The 14,457-nt window shown below is 42.7% G+C and overlaps 1 protein-coding gene across 13 annotated transcripts in view; it reads left to right on the forward strand.

Moving 5' to 3' along the window:
* The window catches only part of MAP3K7CL (MAP3K7 C-terminal like), an 86,769-nt gene that overhangs the window by 56,530 nt on the left and 15,782 nt on the right, over window positions 1–14,457 (forward strand). The window contains exon 1 of one of the 13 annotated variants that reach the window (XM_045002294.1): window positions 7,292–7,323. The exons of 10 other annotated variants lie outside the window; for them this stretch is intronic. The gene's annotated coding sequence lies outside the window, so the exon portion shown is untranslated. Of the gene's footprint in view, window positions 1–7,291; window positions 7,324–12,328; window positions 13,845–13,875; window positions 14,326–14,457 lie in introns of those variants that run through there. 2 more of the 13 variants (XM_045002293.1, XM_045002292.1) reach the window with 2 other exon arrangements.

Genomic DNA, 14,457 nt, shown 5'->3' on the forward strand with positions numbered 1-14,457 from the left:
TCTTTTGTCAACTAAGGAGATGATGACAGGGAGCCACTGGTCTGGAGAAACCTCATTTTCTGTCCTTCCCACTACTCACCAAAAGGATGACAGGGGAAGGGCTGGAGGATAACGGAGGCTGTCCTCACCTCCCCCTCAGAATACAGAGAACAGAGGTGGGCCTGTGGGATTTGTAGGGAAGGTAAGAGGAATGGGCCCAGAATAGAGAATTCTGGTGTAAAGCTTGGTGGGGTGTATGATGGTATGTTAGCCCTTTTTCAGTCTGCTGATCTTCCTGCTGGCTCAGAAGGCTGTGGATATTTTCTGCAGCATATAGCCCTAATTTGATTGAGCTAGTAGTTTTTAATGGCTAGAGCACTGAATGGGAAACCTGGGTGCTATTCCCAGCTATGCAGTGACTTCCTGTGTGACCCTGGACAAGTCACTTCACCTCTCTGTGCATCTGTTTATCCTGTGTAAAATGGAAATAGTGATGTTTACTTTTCTATGTAAAACACACTGAGATCTCTGGATGAAGAGTGCTATGTATGACTATCTTTGCTGCTTGTGATATTTAAAAACAAAGTTACCCAGATAATCTGTTATTGCTACTTTACATCCAAAGTGACTATTTTTTAAATTTTTAAATTTTTAAAAAATTGTTTACAGTGTTGGTCCCAGGATGTTAGAGAGACAAAATGGATGAGGTCATATTTTTTATTGGACCAAATTCTGCTGGTGAAAGAGACAAAACCCATGGGTGAACACTTTTCACAAAACGATCCTATCTGACCTCTCAGTCCTCATCTGCAAAGGAAACCTGCACAACACCTTCAAAAGATGAGCTTGGAAACTTAAATTCATAAGACTGTGTCACCAGATCCCCTCACCACAGGTGGCACCTCCTCCTGGCTACTCTGGGAATTAGTTCTTTCCCAGTCCAAGGCCCCCTTTGGCTACTCACTGCTGCCACTCTCTTGCTCTTTCTGCGACTCAAGGTGCTCCTTCTTCGTGACTTGGCCCTCCAGCCAGGTCCCTATGCATGTTTCCCCCTTCTGAGGTATCAAACTCAGTTCCTTACCAGCAGTCTAAATCAGCCTTCGCATTCACTGCCCCGATGATGCCACTTCCACAGTGGCTGGTAGACCATCTGGGACCACCCTCTACTCTAGATTCCAGCTCAGGACCCTCTAGTCAGCAGCCAAGGTTTGCACCATCCTGAACCTTGCTTCCTTTTTGCCTGAGCCTTTCGTACTCTTTCTGGCTCTGATACCCACCTGAAACCCCCAGGTTTGCCAGCCCAATCTTTCTCCTCTCAGGGAGTAACTGAAGGCTAATTTCTATAGCTCCAAACACACACCCCTTTCTCCCAGGAAGTGACTACAGACTACTTCCCTGCAGCCTGTCTCTGCTATCAGCTCTCTGGCTTTGTAGAACCCCATTCCTGTTCCTACACAGATGATCTTCCCTTAATTAAGGCTTTCCTCTCAACCTTAGTTCCCCCAGTTTGCAGCCTAATTAATTGGCTCCTCTGGTCTACATTAACCCCTTCAGGGCAAGTGTTAAAAACACACCCTATCACACTCTGCAAGACACTAAAAATCTCAGTGAAGACACTGGATTTATGGCTGATTACAACAATCTGTAATCCACTAACCTTCCTTTGTCATAGACTGCACAGGTGTTAACTGCCCACTTCCTCTTGCAACATGTTAACTGTTTATGCTTAGCAGTAGGTTCCACCTTGTATTTAGCTGTGAAATTCTGGGCACCTCTCCCAGACCTGAAGAACAGCTCTGTGTAAACTCACAAACTTGTCTCTTTCACCAACAGAAGTTGGTTCAATAAAAGATATTACCTCACCCACCTTGTGTCTCTCTGTTTTTATTAAGACTTTTACAACCCACTTTTAGTACATATAATACACTCTCTAAATGTATACTTTCACAATAGACTGAAACTGCTCCTCTGGAAGCATTTAAGACTGTTGGATAAATAATAGCCTTTTACAAAAAAGGAGCTTTGTCGGTCATCTGTAAGCAGAGATTCTGCAGAGGTGAAGATCCAGATCCAGAATAAATATTTCTAGATGACTAATTGCAAATATTTAGTGCTTTATAGCCATTCTTACAACAGAGCACTTTTGATAATTGAAAGTTAACTGCTTTTTCTGAAAAATGGAACTCTTCACTCCAGTATTCTGATCTACTTAGTGAAAGCACAGCAAGAACTTTGTTCTAAAAATACATTTTTGAAAGTTCCATTTTCCATTACTCTGCAATGGAAAAATTCCAAGGAGTATTACTTGCTTTGTATTAAACAAAACAAACTGCGGCACAGCTTTCTGATGGGCTGCATCAAGAAGACATTATAGGTGGGCCTCTAGGGCCCACTAGCCTCAGAAAGTTCAGTGTGTACTAACTACACAGCAGGCTAAACTATCTAAGTAGAAAAGTTGAATCATTCTGACATATTACAATTAATGAAATAAATAAATCCGTATGCAGAAATTACCAGGCTGCTCAACTAAAGCAGAGCTGATATAAATAAAGCTCCCTGTTCTTCCACTTTCTTCAGCATGTTGTCCTTGGCCCCAATTCAGCAAAACACTTAAACATGTGCTAAGTACCACTGAAGTCAGGTGCTTCCTGAATAAGGATGGACTTAAGCATGTACTTAAGTGTTTTTTCTGAATCGGAGTCTTGGGTCCAGTCCTGTTTCCATCACATTGGACTCATGCAGTCTGTGGGAGAGAGGACATGCTTTCTGTATTTGGGAGTTTACTGTGAGGAAGTAAAAACCTCTGTCCCTCCCCCCAAAGACTGTTTCTTCTGAGGGGGCTTTCTTGATTAATAGCGCTATGAGAGGTGACTGCACTGCCTGAAATCCCATTTTTTGAACTAAAAAATATGCACCATATTTAGACATCTACTCAACACCTAATGCGTGAAATGGATATTTAGATTGCTGACTACAGATGAACGTGTCCAACTTTAGACACCCAAGTCATTGGGCCCTGTACTATGTCTCTCCAGTCTCTGCTCCTGATATGTTTTGCTCCATCTGTCTCCTCCTCTCTCATTTATGCTTTCCACTTCTGTTGGGTGTTTCTGTTTTCCCCAGAACAGGGAAGAATGTAGTCATGGAAAATTGTTCTTATAAAAATAATGAAACTCCCTTCCATGGCCTTACATGAAATCATGAACTTGATTCTCAGCAGCACTGGTTTTATGCAGTATAACTCTGTTGAAATCAATAGTTAGTTTAGCATTAAATTGATGTAACAGAAAGATTTGCCTCATTTATGAAGTCACAGGTAAATTTAAGTCAGATTTTATTGGGAAAGTAATGAGAATGTTCAGTGCTATAAAAAGAGAAGTTTGTTATGTAAGAACAGAAGAATGGCCATACTGGTTCAGACCTATGGTCCATTTAGCCCAATGTACTGTCTTTAGGTCAGTGCCAAAGGCATCAGAGGGAACAAACAGAACAGCACAATTATCAAATGATCCATCCCCTGTTGTCCAGTCCCAGCATCTGGCACTTAGATGTATAGGGATACCCAGAGCATGTTGCATCCTGACCATTTTGGCTAATAGCCATTGATGGACCTATCCTCCAGGAATTTATCTAATTCATTTTTTAACTCAGTTTTACTGTTAGTCTTCACAACATCCCCTGGCAACAAGTTCCACAGGTTTACTGTGTGTTGTGTGAAGAAATACTTCCTTATGTTTGTTTTAAACCTGCTGTCTATTAATTTCGTATGTTATGTGGAGGGGTAAATAACAGTTCCTTATTCACTTTCTCCACACCATTCATGATTTTATAGACCTGTATCATATTCCCCCTTAGTTGTCTCTTTTCTAAGATGAACAGTCCCAGTCTTTTTAAACTCTCCTCATATGGAAGCTGTTCCATACCCCTAATCATTTTTGTTGCCCTTCTCTGTACCTTTTTAAATGTCTATATATATTTTTTGAGATAGGGTAACCAGAAATGCATGCAGTATTTGAGGTGGGGATGTACCACGGATTTATGTAGTGGCATTATGATATTTTCTGTCTTGTTATCCATCCCTTTCCTAATGGTTCCTAACATTGTTAGCTTTTTTGACAGCTGCTGCACATTAAGCAGATGTTTTCAGAGAATTGTCCACAATTATTCCAATATCTCTTTTTGAGTGGTAACAGCTAATTTAGAACCCATCATTTTGTATATATATTTAGGATTATGTTTCCAATGTGCATTACTTTGCACTTATCAACATTGAATTTCATGTGTCATTTTGTTGCTCAGTCTTTCAGGTTTTGTGAGATTCCTTGGTATGTAACATACAAAGTTAGTAGCCAATCCTGTCTGCTCTCAGCCTTTATAATGACACTTAAAATTGTAGTGACCATGAGTAAAGATGTACAAATTATTTTGCAAAGGTGTAAAAAGTACATTATAATTTTAAATATTCACTTAATTCTAAAAGTGCCTTAATATCCTATATTTGCACTTAATAGTCCATGAACTTATCCATTTGTGCTGTAGTAATAACATTATAATGTTAGCATTTATAAGACATCTATACCAACAGTATTGGGGCACCGTACCAGGACTAGAAAAGAACCAACTCTCTCCAGAGGAGATCCAAAGTCTCTCCGCTTCCTCCTGAGCGTGGTAGTACATTTCTAGACCAATCATCTGACCCATCCTATTACTTTAGAGGAAGATTATTTGGTGGATTATGGTTGCACAGTGGAAGCTAGTTACCGCTTACCTGGTCATCAGTTTGGTACATAGTGGTTGCTGTTGTTACGGAGGTATGTTGCAGGGCATTGTGATCAACGTGGCAAATGCACAAGAGGTCATTACTGGGCTTCCCAAACTATGCAGGATGTGTAGAGGGAACCCAAATATCCATTCTCTCCCTCTGCATCAAGCCCAGAGGTACATCTGACAAAAAGGGCTATCATGGTGTTGCCAGCTTAATGGATCATAGCGTATGTCTATACTGGAGCTGGTAGTCTAATTTCCAGCTGAGGTAGACATACTTGCACTAGCTCTGATTGAGCTAGTGCACTAAAAATAGTAGACGCTAAAGTGGTGAGGGTGGCAGGCAGTGCCGTAACAAGGGCGAGGCGAGTGAGGCACTTGCCTCAGGTGCAAAAAGTCGAGGGGCACAGAAAGTGGTGGAGGAAAAAAAAAAAGCCGCTGGCACAGAGATATTTATAACCTGGGTGATCTCCCCTGGCCCCACCTGCCGCCCCCCTGCTGCATCTTCCCCGAGTGTCCCCCGGCCCTGACTTGCTTCCCCCTGCCCCTTCCTGGACCCAGAGCAGAATGGCTCCATGTTGCCTCCCTGCAGCAACTGCTGCCGCAGGGTCCTAGTGCCCCCCAACTCACAGCCAGTGCAGACTGACTGTGAGCCTGCCCTTCCCCCTCAGACCCTTTCATTTTCCAGTGGGACCCTCCAGCAGCACAGGTGCCCCCCCCCCCGCCCGCAGTCACTGCTCCTGCCCCATGCTGGGCAAGGAGACAGCCCCATCCCTCACCCCCAGTGAGGCTACAGTCAGGGGCAACAGCAGGGGAGGAAGTGCACGCAGCACCCCCCGGCACCCACCACGGGGGAGACGATGGAGATTCCTGGACTTGAGAGGGGCCCTAGGGAGCACATGCAGTGATGACTGTGGTGGGGGAGAGTGTGCTGCTGGGGGGGGCAGGAAGGGGGGCTCCTCCCCCAGAGCTCACTGCTGCGGCAGGGAAAGGACTGGGGTGAGTCCTTTCTGTCCCCTGTCCCAGAGCAGCCTGCCTGCACCCCAAACTCATCCCCAGCTCTGCCCCACCCCAGAGCCCTCACCCCCAGTCAGAGCTTTCACCCCCACTGCATCCTCAACACTCTGCCTGAGCCCTGAGCCCCTCCAGCACCCCAAACACCTCATCCCCAGTCCCAGACAGAGCCCTCATCCCCCCCACACCCGACCCTCTGCCTGAGCCCTGAGCCCCTCCAGCAACCCAAACACCTCATCCCCAGTCCCAGACAGAGCCCTCACCCCCCACGCCCCTCCCACACCCCAAACCTCCCATTGACAGCCCCAGATGGAGCCCTCACCCCGACTCTCACCCTGAGCCCCCCCACACTCCAAACCCCTCATCTATACCCACAACCCACAGCCGTGCACCCCATCCCTCTGCACCCCTCCCATTCTCAGACTCCCTCCCAGAACCTGCACCCCATCCCAGCCCGAAACTCCCTCCCAGAGCCTGCATCCCAATCCCCTGCCCCAGCCTAGGGCCTGCACCCCAGACCTTCTCCCTCACCCAAACTCCCTCCTAGAGCCTTGGGCATGTGCGGGGGTGGAGTTTGGGCGGGGGCGGGTTCTGGGCACCACCAAAATTTCTACAAACCTGCCACCCCTGATCCTGCCCTGCAAACCTGAACTCCCAGCATTCTCAGGATACATGCTGATCCCTAGTGGCCACTGCTGATATCCAGCACCTCCCGCCTCTCTTAACCTGTGAGCCCCTCTCTGGATTGGAACTGGACTGGAACCAAAGACCATCTTGGAAGCAACATTACCAGCCCAAGCAGTCAAAAATCATGAGTTGACCCCCCAAAATCACAGGCTCTAACACCGCCCCTTCATTCATTCTTCGGCGGCAATTTGGAGGCAGGCCCTTCCCTCGGAGAGGGACTGAGGGACCCACCGCCGAATTGCCACCGAAGAGCCGGCCCTGGGGGAGGGCGCAATTTTATATTCTTGCCTCGGGTACAAAAATACCTAGTTACGGCTCTGGCGGCAGGACAGCTAGTCACCGCAAGTATGGTCCCATTCATCACCCTACGTACTTAGCCCATCCCGCTGCAGCTACACTTCTATTTTTAGCATACTAGCTTGAACAGAGCTATATCTATCCAAGCTGGAACTACACCTCCAGCTCCAGTGTAGTCATATCCAGGTTAGCTGATCTCTATATGTGTACACAGGCAGGCCAGACACAGTGTATGATGCAAACATTTTTATAAACTCCAGTTTTTTCGGGAGCGGACACATCTCTGCCACTACTATCCAACAAAATTTATATTAATGGAATCTTCGTCCCCACATTTATTCTCGGTGAGCCTGTGTATCCACTGCTTCCCTGAATTAAGAAGCTATATCCCAACTCTCTGTTGTCAACTCTCGTGATTTTATCATGAGTCTCACAATATTTGGTGTTTTTCTTTAAGACCCAGCTCCTGGAGTTATGAGAAGCTCAGCATTTTTTTTTTTATGAAAGTTTCTAGCCCTCATGGTTGCAGAGAAAAGCTTGAAAACATGACCTGAGTGCACCCTAAAGGCCCTCAAACAGAAGGTAAATAAAAAGAATCCAAAATGTTTTATTTTATTATTATTATTAATCTCATGTTTTAAAGCCAATCTCATGATTTTTGAACACTTGGGTTTGGCAGTGCGACCAGCTACCCAAACTAGGACAATTCAACTACAAACTTGGTGGGTGTAGGATGGTGATGCACTGTAGATTTGAAAGGTTAAGTGCAAAGGAGCAGGTGACAATGGCAAAGAATCACAGAACATCTACATTAGAATAAGAAAAACAGTATAATCCCAAAAGATTCTCTCTTCTTTGCTATGGAGCTTCTTCCTAGACTCTTCCTCCAGGCTGTCCTGCCTGGCTTCCTGCTACACTGAAAGAAACAGTACACATATCCTCATACAGAAGGACTGATGACATGCAGTTACAGTACAGAATCTCTGAATGTCTGGCAGTTGCATTCTGTATAATGTTTGTGCAAGCCTGACCGAGTGTTCAGTAAATTATGGAGGCTTTAGGCCTTGCCGCAAATTAGGCACAGCTGGACAGAAAACAACGTCACCTGAACCGGTGACTTTAGTCAGTGCTGCTGTTATTAGCTTGGTGAACCAAATGAGAGTTGCTGTGGGCACATATTTTGCTAGTGCAAGGGATTGAGGTTGGATGATGCTGAAATAAGAAGGTTTAAATGTTGGCAACTGCTGCCATTAAATAAAACAATGTTTCCTTTGTGGCAGCTTGTTTGTTTTAAAAAATCTTTTGTTGCAGATATGCTTTTATATATTAACTGTATGGCATAGTGAAATGATGCGGTATTGAGAATAAACTAAATTATGCCTGTTGGACTCAACACAAATCCTGTAAATCAAATTGATTAAGAAGTCTAATATGCAGGCCAGACACAACCAGTGGCCAGTGCAACCAAACAAAACATTACCAAAAAAATGCACAGACTTTAAGGACAAGAAATGCATGTTCTGGGAATTCCCATTCTCTTTTTCCCTGCTCTTTAGTAGGTTGGATTGCTGTGGAAATTCATTGGTGGGAGCCAACAGGACACTAATAATGACATGTCATTGTTCCGTGAAGGTGAGATGATATATGCTGAACCACTGCAATGACTTCTTTGAGATAATGGTGCTTGTGGCCTTTGCTCTTGCATTTGTTCTTTCAGGACTTGCCTCTGCAGACTCATTTCTTGGTGGTGACAGATTTATTCCCTCATTAATTCTCTGTCCGCTTGCCTAAATCAAAAATACATTCTCCTTTCTGCAAGTAAACATTCTAGCAGAATCGCCTTGCCATGCTCCTCTGCAGGTGAAAAAAGAGAACTTTTCTTGTTTTCCCATTTCGTTCCCCAGAGATGGCACTTGTGATGCCAGATGCCCAGCACCTCTCCTGCCCTGTGATGGATTTGGTGCAGTAGTGGCTGGTGCACTAAAGTACACTCTCCAGCTACAGGATTCCAGTCCTTTCTTCAGAGGTTCTCTTTTATTTCTTCAAAATAACGCAAGTTCTGTATACCAAACTATCTTTGCCTCCCCTTGACTCAGGTTCCTCCAGAAGATTTTATTTACTCCCCCTGCAGGATCACACTTCACAGGCCCTCTGTCTGGGAGTTAAGGCGAGTCAGCCTGCTTCTGCAGGCTATCTGCCTGAGAGTCATACATAAACCCATTTCTTTCCCCTGACCCAGGGACTCCTGCAAGAGCCTCCCCACTCTGTGTAGCTTTCTGGTTCAACTGAGCTACTTTTAGGCTTTTTTGTGAGGACCAGGTGATCAAGTTTTCACCTCATCCATAGCCTCACAGCATCAGCTGTGAGGCAGCTGATTTATCACAGAGGGGCTGGATCTAACTCCCTTTAAGGAGCCATCCAGCTTACGAAATGATCACTGAAATAAAATGAGAAAGTTAGCACATTAAGTAGTGGCACATCCAGTCCTCAAAATAGCAAGAAATATGATACAGTGTTGATTTCAAATTCCAATTTCTTCTTACAGAGCACTTTGTTTTGGTGATTCTAAATTGTAAAGACACAAGACAACACCGCCCCAAAAAGAAAGTGGGGAAACAAAGTTTGGGGTGGGGGACAAATGGTGGAGTGTCATTCAAGGAGACTAACAAAGATTACTTATTGCAGACAAACAGGAGCCTTGACAGACCCTGAGGGCCCAACAAGGGAAAGGAAGGCCCTGTTCAAGAAAGTTTTAGGCAAAAGTGCTAAGTTTGCTTATTCTCAGTCATGGATGATAGCTGAGAACATACTGTGGAGCTAGAGAGGCATAGTGAATATCTATGGGGACACCCAGACTTTTTCACCAAATTTGATTGCCAAGCTAAAGCACTTAGAGATTATTTCAGAGCAAATTATGGCTCATATAAACTCTCTGCTAAATTGAACATTCTGGTTGACAGCCAGGGAGTTGGACAAAGCATTATACTTCCCATTTTACCTTTGATAGCAGTTCGCTATCAAATAATAAGTCTGCCTGTATTTCATATAGAGCTGGTAGAATTATTTTTCATGAATGATGTAGAAACTTTTTGCAAATACCTTTCCTTGAAATTTCAAATTCTCAAGCAATTTCAGTTACTCAGTAAGCTTGTCAAAAATAGAAAAAATAAAAAGGTTTTGATGGAATTTCGAAAATTCTGAACCAGCTTTAGTTGCATGCCAGTTTAGTTTCATTAAATAAAAAAGGCAGAATGAAATCTGACTGCCCCTGGATAATAGAAGATTGCTAAATAGGTCCCCAAGCCCAGCATGTGTATCAGCAGATACAATGTAATGTACATGCTGTCCAATGTGTAGCTTATTGCAATAAAATTCTCCTAGTTTGACATTGTCCATATTTCAGTGCACAGTGGCTAGATGCAAAGTATGGAAAACAAATAAAAAGTCAAGCAGAAAAGGTACTCTTGGGAATAATGTTGTGTTGGGAGGGAGATGGAGATGATAACAAGCCTTCTCTATGTTCTGTGGAACCTCAAATTAAAAAATTTAATATTCTCTCTCAAATGCAGCTTTAAAAATAAATCAAGCATTATTAGTAATGGCTTTTCTTAAGTCCTCAGATGGTCACAAAATGAGATCAAACTAGCTAGAGATCTAAAGGGTAGCAAGAAAACATTCTACAAATACATTAGAAGCAAGAGGAAGACCATGGACAGGGTAGGCCCATTACTCAATGAGGTGGGGAAAATAAAAACAGAAAATGTGGAAATGGCAGAGGTAAAGTAAATCTTCTGCTCTACTCCGTGCTAATTAGGCCTCAACTGCAGTATTGTGTCCGGTTCTGGGCGCCGCATTTCAGGAAGGATGTGGACAAATTGGAGAGAATCTAGAGAAGAGCAACAAAAATGATTAAAGGTCTAGAAAACATGACCTATGAGGGAAGATTGAAAAAAATATGTTTAATCTGGAAAAGATAAGACTGAGAGGGAACATAAGTTTTCAAGTGTGTAAAAGGTTGTTACAAGGAGGAAGAAGAAAAATTGTTTTTCTTAACCTCTAAAGATAGGACAAGAAGCAATAAGCTTAAATTGCAGCAAGGGTGGTTTAGGTTGCACATTAGGAAAAACTTTCTGTCAGGGTGGTTAAGCACTGGAATAAATTGCCTAGAGAGGTTGTGGAATCTCCATCACTGGAGATTTTTAAGAGCACGTTAGACAAATACCTGTCAAGAGTGGTCTAGATAATACTTAGTCTTGCCACGAGTGCAGGGGACTGGACTAGATGATCCCTTGAGGTCCCTTCCAGCTCTATGATTCTGTGGTGGACTCAGAGCTGGGCTTGCCCTAAATCTTATTAGGCTTTCTGCGAACATCAAAACATGAGCCTTCACACCTTGAACAAGAGACTCCACGGAAGGAAAGGGAATGGGCCCAAAGTCACAGGATCCAGAGCTTGCCTCTTGGTTCTGAGGACTGAAAAAAAATGTTATTTTTGTATTCTGTTTTATCATTGACTGATCATGGTTTTTGAAATGCTACAAAGCAATAGGAAAGCTTTTTTACATGGGGGGAAATGGTTTATACAATTATTGTTTTTTTAAAATTTCTATAGTGAAAAGCTCCTAGATGTTTGAGTTGGAAGGGACCTCTTGTGATTGAGATGTGTAAACAATATGTTGTCTGATGAATTGTTTAGGATTTTTGCTGTGAATATGTTTTATGGAGTTAACTTGTCATTTTAAGAAAAAAGCAGCACTGAAGAGGAAACAATGAGGGAAGCAGGTTTGAGAGTCAGCAACTGGTTCTAAGTGAGAAATAGCTACAAAGTCTCAGAATGACTAGATAATTTTTAGCTCTCTAAATGTATCTTTTGAGTGGGAAGCTGTAATGTGGAAACTGAATGCTCCTTTAATTTTGGAACTGTTGTAAACGGGGTAGATTTGAAGAAGCTAAACTTTTTCCTTTAAGGACCATAGTTTAGGGGCTTTCTCACTGAGTACTTTTAAAAGATTTTGTTGTGATAAACTTGTGTGCTGGTTACTCTGGTGGATAGCAGAGATTGTGCTTTGGATCACCCTGGCATTCCTAGAATAGAACACTGCAACTTCTATATTTTTGTCTTGTTAAATTTACACTGATTATTTGGGTGGATATACAGATGGTGCTGTAGCTCACCCACAGTGAAATATAATTAAAACCCCTTTCCCAGGAAACATCACTGCCACCCACCAATATAACAAATAGGAAACCTGATTGGATCCAGTAGGTGCCAGATGGCTTTAGGAGAAAATGAGGTGTATATACAGGGGTAGGCCCTTCCTCCCCTGGATGCTCCATTGCCTGGTGGCCAGCTAGAGAGTTGTGAGCTTACTGGCTCTTGCTTCCTACAATCATTTATTTAAATCCTGGCCTGAGATTTATCAGGCCTCTGATCCAATTTTTAGTTGAACCCAACCTGTCTCCCTATAATTACATAATATAGGAATTGTGTTTTTTTAAGTTGCTGAGGGTCTGGCTGATCACCTGATCAAGGGGTCAGGAAGGAATTTTTCCCATTGGGGCCAAATTAGCTGAGGCCTAGTGGGTTTTTAACCTTCCTTCTAGCATGATGGAGACATGGTTGGGTTAAATAGGTATAAGATTTAGGAATTTAATGTGAGGAATTCTAAGAGTGTTAGTTCATCCTAATTTGCAGCAGTTGTGTCCAGATAAGAGAGATGGGATTTCACTGGTGGATCCCAGGTCTATGGACTAAGGAATACCTGAAATTGTTGCAGACCAGGGTACCTCTTTGGTACCTTGTGTCCCCTTCATACTGTGAAATGTAGGGGATTCAGCAGAGCAAAGTGAATCCTTGGGGTATGCAGTGGAGAGTCTACCCTGAGTTATGAGCTCTGTGATAGATGCCCTTTAAACACCGCGATGGACGCTCCTGAAATGCCTGGTAAGAGATAGGGCAGATAGTGCCTCTCTCCAATGTTAAATTTTCATATAAGTTGTGGCCTACCATTTAAAATCCATCCCTGTGTCTGTCCTCATTCCCTTGGATGTTCTGAGGAATGAGGAACTCTCTCTCTGGGGCTCTGACCTCACCTGAACTCAAAGCTGTTTCTTAAAAACAACTTGTTCACAGCAGTATTATTATAAATGTCTTAATTTAAACTCTGAGAACTCATGTTGTATTGAAAATGAATGTTTGTACATCCACATTTCTTAAAAACTACATACCACTTACAATTAATTCAGATGGCCTGCATCACATCAACCATTTTTCTTCATTAAGGCACATCTGAAAGAGATTCATTATTAAGTAAAAACCCATTTGTTCTTTCTCTGTAAGTAGATTTAATCAAAACTGTGCTTTGTAACTTTAGCTACAGCAAAATATTTCAGAGTCAGGAAAAAGAATAACCGAAGAACCAGTGTGCTGCCATTCCTGCCATAGTCACTGAAAGCATATTCCTCCCTAAATAGAAGAGTCCAAATAGAGCTATGAGGGGTAGAAATAGATTCATTTTTATTCCAGAGGGCAATTGGATGCTCCTTAGCAGGACAGTAGAAGAATTATTTTTAACTGTTTCCTTTTGATTTAAACAGGTGGCATAATCACGCTATGTGGCGTTCATGTGCAGTTGATTGATCCATGGCTACCAATTTAAAAATATTAAATTTTCTACCAGTATTATGGACGAAGTGTGAAGCTCATCTCTGATGTCTGAATTAAGCTGCATTTTTTTAGAAGGAGCAATACCCATCAACCTCCACTTCCCCCAGATTGTACTTTCAACACATTAGTTTTAATTCTTGAGAGGAGTCCCAGGGTGGGGTATTTTTATTTGCTGTATTTACAATAGTGGATTTCCAAAGTTTACATTCTTCTTTTAAAAACAACTTGCTGTACTAATATGGGGACTGCATAGAGTGAAGTCAGTGGCAAAACTCCCATTAATTTCAATGGTGGACAATTGGGTCCCTATTATCTGAATACTCTTAAAGGAGTGTTTTCATTGTCCTCATAGTTTTTCACTTCTACAGCACATTCCATCACTGGAACTCAAAACACTTCACAAATATTAGTGAATTAAGCCTCACCTCAGCCCTTAGGTAAGTACTGTCTGTTTCCTTTTGCAATTGTGAAAACTGAGACACAGAGAGAAACTTGTCCAAGGTCACATCAAAGGCTGTGGCAGAGCTGGGATAACATTCTGGCTCCCTGAAAGTAAATTGCAAAACTCGGCCCCAGATCTTCTGGCTGACAGTGGTGTTCTTTAACTATAAGACCATGTTCCATAAAGTGGCATGTGGGGGGACTGGGGAGGGAACAAAACTATTTAGCCAATGGTTCCTCGGTGTACCCTTTTCTAATCTTATAGATGTTTATGTTTGAATTAGAACTCTTCCCACCATCAACTCAAATTAATTTTCTGCTTGATTCTGCAGTGAAATTATAAATGCCATGTTTTATATTGTGGTGTGGATATAACTGGGTGCTCCAAATTTAGCATTATTACTTCACTGTACCTGACGAAGATGTTGTCTAAGGAGAATATCCTTCTAATCCAAATTTCACTGCTGGCTTGCAAAGGTAGCAAGGAAAATTATGAAAATATTTGAAAGGTTAAAAGGTTTATGTTTACATGTGACAGATGGGAAATAACAGTAATAACATTTGGTCTGGTCCTGCAGTCCTTGTAGTAAATAGATGTTTTCCCTAAAT

The sequence above is a fragment of the Mauremys mutica genome, chromosome 1 (genome assembly GCF_020497125.1).
Source record: "Mauremys mutica isolate MM-2020 ecotype Southern chromosome 1, ASM2049712v1, whole genome shotgun sequence".
In the NCBI taxonomy this organism is placed as follows: Eukaryota; Metazoa; Chordata; order Testudines; family Geoemydidae; genus Mauremys; species Mauremys mutica.